The 8,752-nt window shown below is 58.1% G+C and overlaps 1 long non-coding RNA gene across 1 annotated transcript; it reads left to right on the forward strand.

The window, feature by feature from the left end:
- The first annotated feature begins 6,038 nt into the window (after nt 1–6,038).
- On the forward strand, nt 6,039–8,632 carry LOC310880978. The gene is made up of 4 exons (XR_014572025.1): nt 6,039–6,150; nt 6,768–6,816; nt 6,907–7,234; nt 8,341–8,632. It is a non-coding gene; the product is annotated as an uncharacterized lncRNA (long non-coding RNA).
- The last annotated feature ends 120 nt before the right edge of the window (nt 8,633–8,752 follow it).

The raw sequence follows: 8,752 nt of genomic DNA on the forward strand, positions 1-8,752 counted from the left end.
GCAGCGCGGAGGTTGGAAACACAGGGGCACTTCTGCAAGGTAACAGCCAGACGATGAGGATGGGACATGGGGCAGGGACACGGCACCGCTGCAGGACACGGGTCGATCCTGGCCCAGCCCTGTCCCCTGGGATGTGGCAGCCCCCACACTGGCAGGGTGAGGATCTGAGGGCAGTACAGGTGTCCTGGGGCTTGCATGGGTTGTGCTTCCTGGTCCTCACCCCCTCTGGGACCCCACCACGTCTTGGGGACATGCGGGGGCTGCCAGACGTGCACCTGGGTGATCCCCGTGACAAGTACCAGCAATGCAGACAAACACCCCTGGGACCCAGGTGGATGGCAGACAGCTGTTTTTCTCTGTGTCTGAGCTGAACCTCCAAGCAGGCTTTGGCCTGGAGAGGCTGCCAGCTTGGCCCCTGCTCTGTGGGTCCACAGTTTTGGGGGAAGCAGAGGCTAAATTCCAGCAGAGCCGGTGATGCTGGTGGCCAGCAGCGAGGGGCTCGGTGACAGCTCCTCCCGTCGGGCTCCTGCTCTGCGTCGCTCCAGCCTTCCCATGCCACCTGCATATGAATGAAGGGAAAATAGGACATCAATTACTCCGGTCAGAAATGGAAATGGTATTTCAGACGGGCTGGGAGGGCCCCTGGGTGCCGGCTGGACACACCTCTAACTGCTGGGTAGTAAAGGAGAGCAAAATGCTAATTGAAAGGGCCCAGAGTTACAGCCCCCAGTCCCGAGCTGCTGCCTGGGAAAGGAGCAGGTATAAGCGCTGTGATGGCAAGGGAAAGGCCACCCAGCCCCCGTGCCACGCTGTCCCCAGGCCCTGGGGCTGGGGACACACTGTAGGGAGCCCCCCCTGGGCCTCTGGGATGACCCCCCAGGAGCAGGGTCAGGGCCAGCCCAGGAGGAGCGATGGGTGCAGGATGTGACACCGCAACCCCGGCACCGCTGGGTCTTAAAACATTGCCCTCTAATAAATTGGGAAATGATCTTTAAAAGAATCCTCTTGGCAAGGCTGGAAGTGGGTTTTGAAGTGGTCAGAGCATTTTGTTTTGACTTCAATGTTCCAACTAACAGGAAAAATAATGGAATTCCAATGAAATTCCTGGACCTTGCAGTATGTTTTCATAATTATTCACAAAACATGTTGATGAAACAGATACGTTTCCAAAAAAGCCGCTCTAAAGTGCGGGATCAGCGTTCCCTGATGACAGCTCTCCCTTGGAAAGATTTGGGTCAGCTCGCAGAAATGCCTGTACTGCTCAGCCAGCCAGGGTGGGCCCATGCCCCCCGCACCCTTCACTCATCTTTCCCCTATTCCTGGCTTTTAAGGGCAGGGGCAGAGTTGTCTCAGCCCCTAGGCCACTGGCCCGTCCTGCTGCTCCGCTCCGGGGGAGGAGATGCTGGAGAAGCTGGCGGTAAGGATTTTTCTCCCCTCTCTGCCAGGCAGCGGGAGGCTCTGGGGCCATTCCCAGGACGGCAGCCCTCGCCTTGCCCAGCTCTGCGTGTTGGGGCTGCCTCGGCGGGGAGCGTGCCTGCCTCTTTGAAAACCCACAAGCGTTGCCTCAGCTTGCAGGCAGCCGGCGGCCGGGAGCCTCCCGGGGCTGTGCCTGCGCAGGCTGGGACAGGATCCCCGCTTGCAGTGGCCAGATGAGGTGTGGGCAGGAGGGATGACCCCCCCCTTGCTGGGATTCCTGGAGCTGGGCCGCATCGGCCTCAGATATCCACCAGCTCCGTGGGTCAGTGAGCTCAGGAGGGAATTGGGACCCCCCATTCCCTGCAGGTTGCTTGGATGAGGACAGGCGCAGCTTGGCTTTGGCTGGTGGCACCCGCTGCCCGCGCTGTCCCAAGGCGGGGCTGGTGCTGAGCTCTGGGCCAGGGCTGGGCAGAGTCCTGGCCTCTCCTCTTTACCCCCAAAAATATTGGGGGGAACCTCGCCTGTGGCTGGGAGAGGTGGCTGTGGGTCCATGCGGAGCTCTCCTGATGGCACGGACAGGGAGACACGTCCCAAACGTACCCTGATCCTCCTGGAGGGCAGGGGAAGGGCCACGGCGATGGTAACCAGGCACCCTGTTTGTTTGGGTGCAGTGCCCATACGGGATGGGAAAAGGATGTGAGCTGACACAGGGATTAGGGAGTATCTGCTCACCGTTTCCCACACCAAATACACCCTTCCAGTTAACAACAGCTCTCGATGACTTCTTACACCTTGGATACGGAACACACAGAAACAGGATTACGGTCACGGGGCGGGGACTGGAAAGTAAAACTCGGTAATGAAGCGGCTTGAAATGGCACAAGGTGTATGGGATGTTCTGCGTGCCAGCGGGGGGTGAGGAGGGCAGCGCTCACCGTTCGGGAGAAGCTGCACCCAGAGCATTTCACCTCTGTGCTGGCTGCCGGAGCCCTCAGCAGCCCCGGGAGGAGGGGAGCACCCAGCAGGACATGCTTGTGCTCCGTGCCTGCCCCCACGGGGACATTTGGGAAGGATGCTCATGATGGTTCGGTGGGCCTGGTGCAGAGGCTCAGGGTCCCTGGCCCCACGGGTGGCAAATGCTTCTTGTCCTGGGTGTGCAGCTCTGCCCCAGGACTCTGCAGACACCCCTCAGCATGGGGATGTTGGGATCCCACCAGCAGCACCAAGGACGTGCCCGAACTTCAGCCTGGGAGAGTTCCCAGCCAGAGGGAGCATTTCCAGCTCGGCCTCCTTGGGGTCCCTCGTGCCAAACTCCATCCCACACGACACGGAGCCCTTCTTCTCCTCTCTCCGGCTCCACGAGCAGTTTCCCTGCCCCACGTCAGCACCATGGGCTGCTCTCAGAGCTGGCCGGTGCCTTGCAAGGGCTGGCAGCCAGGAGCAGGCGCTGGCATGGGGAGCCAGGGCACCTCACCTCCGGTGATTAATTATCCCCTGAGCCTGCTGACTCCTTCACCTCCAGACATAATTCAAAGTCTTGAAAAAAAAAATCTGTGTTTTTCTTCTCCCTGTACCATTTAATTAGTTACACATGTCCCCAGGACTGTATTTTTTCGTGGTGCACTCGGAAAATTAGCAGGAAGCGGTGATAAGATTTCCTCATTACCTGCTGCTCTCTGCCGCTCGCTGCTCGTCCCCTGGTCAGGGGGACCTGGCTGTCCCCAGGGGCTCAGGGGGACACAGCTGGGTCTGGCTGCTTGGGGGGGTCACTGCTCAGGGGCTGCTGCCTCTCCTGTTGCACGGCGGGGACCAGAGGGCACCACTGCCACCCCTGGATGCCTGCTGGCAGCGGCACCGGTGCCCCATCGGCCCCGCGGTGCCCGCCAGCAGGGCAGCTGCTCCTGCACAGACCCGTCCCCGCACCCCGGATCCTGGCCACAGCCTTTGGAGCCAGCCCAGCTGTGCTTGCTCAGGATATTCTGCTCTTTGCCAGCGCTCTGAATGCCGTGGTTCCCGTCCAAAAAACACAAGACCAAATACAAACAGGGGGGAAGCGCAGACTGCCTCGCAGCCCTGTCACCAGGGTGGGTGCCATGAATTCCTCCAGAGCAAAATCTCTGTTTGGAGCTTTCCTTGCAGAGCATAAAGGAAGGAATCCGGCCTGTCAGGATGAGGGGTTAGCAAAGTCCCAGCAAGGAAATATTTGCTTTAAAGGAGGAGATCAAAGTCCTCCAGCCTGGCCCTCCTCCCTGCTGCCACCGATGGGGCCAGCACGTGCCAAGTGTCCCACGTGCTGCCACTGGCACTCAGGGCAGGGGACAGTGGGGTGGTGGCCAGCCTGCTGCACGTCCTCCCTGCTGCTGTGTGCTGCCAGCCTGTGCTGGGACCCCCACACCTTGGGAGAGGTGACCCTGCACCGCTGTCCTCTCTTGAGGGGTCCCAGCCCTGCTGCTGGGTGTTGGTGGGAGATGTTCCTCGTGGTCATGGCTGCATCTGCTGCCTTGAGGCCTCACCAAGCCCATGCTCTCCCAGGAACCCAGCCTGCAATGCCAGGGGGTGGATGAAGCCCAACAGGGTTGCCAGGTCCTACGGATCCCTCTGTGCCCAAGGGGATGTGGCGGGTAATGGGGCTTTCAGGGAGCAGTTGGGATATAGGGTCTTAAAAAAAAAAGGAAATGAACCGCCCCAACAACTTGCTGTTGCCCAGTCCCATGCGTGGTGGAGCTGCCAGGCTGCTTCGGGAAAGGGAGCAGGAAAAGGAGGGGGAGAGAAGCTCACATGAAGCGGGGATTTATGGTCACCAGCGACAAGTGCGACGGGCTTGCAGAGACCTCCGGGTTTTATGAGCAATGCTTTAGAGCTGACTGGCTGCTTAAATAAGTCTGTGCTAATCCCTGGCACAGTGTATCCAACTCAAATTGGAAAAGAAAAAGGGTGAGCGGGAAGACAGGGGGAAAATGGGAGCATAAAACATGTTTTACATCGTGTCAGTGGTGTACGTAATTTACGGCAATATTCTGTTGAACAAACACCGGAGGCACCCAGCACAGAGGGGGTGGCGTGGGAGGAGGAGCTGGAGCCGGCTGAGGGCTCTCGCCCGGGTCCAAAGGGACGGGCACAGCGCAGGGCGGTGCGGGTGCACCGGGAGCTGCCCCACCTGCCGTGCTGGGACAGGGACAGGGGACAGCTGGTGGCACCGTGCCCGCAGCAGGGCAGCACCGGAGGAGGTTTCCCCACAGGTTCTTCCTGCTTTTCACCTTCCTGCTTGACTCTGCCCTTTTTGGGGCAAAAAGGGGCAGAGAAAGAGGGCCAGGGAACCCACTGTCACTATGACACAGTGCTGTCACTGCAGGGCGCACGGGATGCAACACCTGGGGGTCCTTGATGGGGTATGAGGGGACAGCCCTGCACAGGCATGGGCAGATTTAAGGAATTTCATGTCCTCAGGCCAGCCAGCAGCAGCAGCTCCCATGGCTGCTCCCCTTCATCTGCCCGTGGCAGGGGACCCCGTACCCCCAGCACCACCAGGGATCACCGTGCTGATGGCAGCAGCAGCGGGTTTGCTGCAGGGGCTCCCAGAAGCCAGGATTCCTGCAGAAAGGGATCTTCCTTCTCCATCCTCTTCTCCATTAGCATTGCTGGAGCAAGGGTGGGGTGGATGTGGGGCCCTGCCTGGTCAGAAGAAGGGCATCTCTGGCAGGATAGCGAGGCTGTGCCTCCCGAGGGGTGAGGGCTGCCCTGTGCTGGCCTCCCCTGGGTGCTTGCTGCTGTGGTGCCAACATCTCCGTAACCTCTCCCCGTGCCGCCTTTCCTGGTGGTTCTGCACGAAGCACGGTTAAGGAGATGCTCTTTTCTCACCTTCTCCAGCAGAAGCCCTGCTCCCCTGGGAGCCCTGCTCCCCTGGGAGCCACCAGCCCAGCTGTGGAGCTGCCAGCACAGCAGGACACGGGGCCAAGGAGCCAGGCCCCGGCCGGGGAAGGAAGATCCGTGTTGTGGCTTCCTGCCTTGAGAAATGTTTGCTTTCACTCACCAAGGTCTCTCGCCTGGCTCCTGCACGGCAGCCCGGCAGCCTGAGGCTACCAGGAAATTTATTAGACTTGTAAAACTTCAGGGCTCAAATCTAATTGTCTCCATCTCCCCCAGATCCCTGGAGGGAAGCTCTTTGATTTAAACCCCAATTCCGAACTGAGCCAGCGCGTCAGCACTCGGCGCTCCAAGTCAAAGAGCAATTTGTGCAAGGGCCAAAGGATAATTACAGCCCCTTCGTGCGGGGGTCAGGAACCCAGGGAGCAGCTCGTGTCCGGACAGAGGTACCCTCCTCGCTCGAGCCCCTCGTGCCCATCTCCCTGAAATTCCCCTCTCAGGGTACAGCTCAGAGGGGTGCTGGGTCAGGGCGGCAGCAAAGGGCAGAAACGTGGAGCTGGTTCTGCAGAGACACCCTGGAGGTGAACAACAGCCCAACAGATGTGGGCTCTGCTCACATGGCTGCAAGCCCCGGAACTTGCAGAGGATCACAGAAACGAGTTTAATGGGAGAGAAGTTGCTTTAATCTCACAAGGACTTCCAGCTGAGCCGGGCTTTGCGTGGTGATAAAAAGCAGCACCTGCTGGGTGGGAGGTGCAGAAGTGGCCAAGTGCTGGGAGGCTGGATAGGAGTGGAGGGTGGCTCAGAAATGAGGGGCTGGAGGCTTGTTTTTCTCTCTTTGCAGAGAGAGGTGGAGGTCAGGAGCTGCAGGTGGGTTGGGGACCTTTTCCTTGCAGAAATGTCCTCAACTATTTTTGGAAGAGACCTGCCTGGGACCGATGCCTTCCCTTTGGGATGAAGGAGGTTCACGAGTTAGCTGGGGGGTCTGTAGGGAGGAAGAGCTGCTGCCAGGAGGAAGGCTTTGTCGGATCCAGGGTACCAGGAAAGAAGGGAATGAGAAAGCAATCACTGCAGTGGGGGTTGAAGGTTTTGGTATGGAAAAGATACACGAGCTTGCCTGGCCACAGACGAAGATAGTGGGAAGGCTGAGATGGGTAACATGGCCTCACCCTGCCCCTCACCCTCTGACTGTCCACTGGGGTATTTGGGGTGGCCCGTCGTCATCCCCCAGAGACCTCAGGGCAGCCGGCCCTCCCCAAAAGCAGGGTAAGGGATGGAGGAGAGGATGCTCTGCTGCAGCCTCAGCCGGCTGTGGGAGCTGGGGGGTTGTTGCCTGACGCAGCTTCATCGCGGCAAATTTTAACCTCACGTAGATTTTGCAGCTCTGCTTGTGGCCTGCCTGGCAATGGGAAATGTGCTTACTTCAGCAGCCCCTTTCTTCTTTCTTTTCTTCTGTTTTTAAAGAATAACTTTGTTTTCCTCTTCAGGACCCAAATTTCACATGAGCAGCCTCGGCAGGGCAGCCGGGCTGAGCAGGTTCGTGCCTGGGGACATGCAGCAGGGCTCTGCCCTCTCCTTGTGCTTGTCCCAGTCCCTGTCCCCATCCCTGTTCCTGTCCCCATCCAGGCAGCGAGCACTCGGCCCAGGCAGGGGTGCAGAGCCCATCGAGGAGGCTGCTGCAGGGAAAGGACCATCTATGCAGCTCAGCCAGGCAGGGCCAGCTCCTCCAAGTCCTGCTGGAGAAGAATAATGTCTTCTCTCCACCCAAGTCTCCCATGTTCTTGGTGCTTGCTCTCCAGCACATCGGTGCACCCAGAGGAGCAGCTGAGCTCGAGGAGAGGCTGAAGGCTGGCTGCCAACAGGGGATGCTGAGCGCAGAGTCCTGGGGAGCGGGGCTGCTGCTCCTGGTGGCTCGGGGCTCGGCAGACCGAGGAAGGGAAGGAGCCCACGTGGGGTGAGCATCCGAATCTAAACTCGCAGCCTTCCCCAGCTTCTGGATGCCTGCTACTCACAATCTGCTCACAGGCAATTTGCAAATAAGAAAGGAAGTTTAAATTCAGTCACCAGAAATAGCTCATTTCTGGGTTTGCAAGTTGTCTGGGAGCTGCTCGCAGTTTTGTCATTTGCAGTTGGGTTAAAAAAAAAAAAAGAAAAAGAAAAATCCGAAGGAGACAGAAAGCAGAAGTCTGGCTGGGGAACAGAGCTGAGCTTTGCGGTAGGGGACGGGGGGATGTTCTGGGCTAAAGCACCTCGGAGCTGTGGTCCCCGAGGTGCTGTGCTAGGGGGGAGGCGAAAACAGCCCCTCCCTGGCCAGCTCTGGCCTGGCCATCGCTGCGGGGAGCTTTGCTGAGCCTCTCATTAACGGAAATAAATGGACAGGGTGCAGTGAGTGGATCAGGGCAGATTTATGGGGAGGGATTAAAAGAACTAAATAGACATAGTTTGGTGAAGAGACGTTTAAAGGAAAGGGCATGTGTGTATAGGGAGGGAGTGAAAAGTATAATAACAGTCTATAAATATTTGAAGGTGTAGGCACCAAGAAGCAGATTGATTTATTCCTGGCGATGTAAATGGGATGCAGTTAGAGAGGGAAGGATACACCACGGGGAGAAGCCGTGGATGTTTCCCTGCGGAAGGAGCAGGGACCCCATCAGAACGCGCAGGGGAAGGCAGGTTTGGCCCAGGTGGCATCCTGTGCTCTGGCTCTGTGCCACTATGGGTCCTGGCCCCCCGTACCCGACCAGGGACACCAGGACACCCCCCCAGTGTCACATTCCCAGCCGAGCACGGTGCCGGGTGCCACAGCCCGGCTGGCAGCGCCGCGAAGGCGACAGATGGGAGCGAGGAAGGCTCGCTCCGCTGGTGCCAGGGTGAAAATGGCTCAGCTGCAGATGAATATTTCCAGAAGCCCCTTCTTCCTTGGTCGGTAATTACGAGCAGATTTTCTTGTGGATAAAAGGGAGGCTGGTTTCAAGAAAGAAATGACCCCGTGTGGGAAGAACTGATTCTTCTTGGAGAAGATGGTGCCTCGAGTGAGTTTAACTCTTCTGCTTCCTCCAGGCACGAGCAGATTCGCTGCGTCCAAATCCCCGTCAGCCAGCTCCTGCAACCTGCAGCTGTTCGGTGCAGGCGTGGAGATCTGCTACGAAACACCGCGGCCCTCGTGGCAGCCTGCGAGTCGGGAGGGCTGGGCTCCGCCTCACCAAAATCACCTCCCGTCTGCCAGGAACGGCAAGGAAAATTTATGAAACGGACGTGAAAGGCAAACAGGGCCTTGGAAGTTTTCCCCGGCGTGAGAGAAGCTCTTGAAGTTTATTCACATAACAGCCATCTTATTAAAGAGTGTCTTGGAGAACTTTGAACAGCTTTCTATATGGAAACAAATCTGCCTCTATAGCAGCAGTTTTCTGTGTTTCTTTTGATAACGATAATGATCTTACATTTCTGTGCTGCCTTTCATCTTGCCGGATCT

This window comes from Anser anser (assembly GCF_964211835.1).
Source record: "Anser anser genome assembly, chromosome: 13".
NCBI lineage: Eukaryota > Metazoa > Chordata > Aves > Anseriformes > Anatidae > Anser > Anser anser.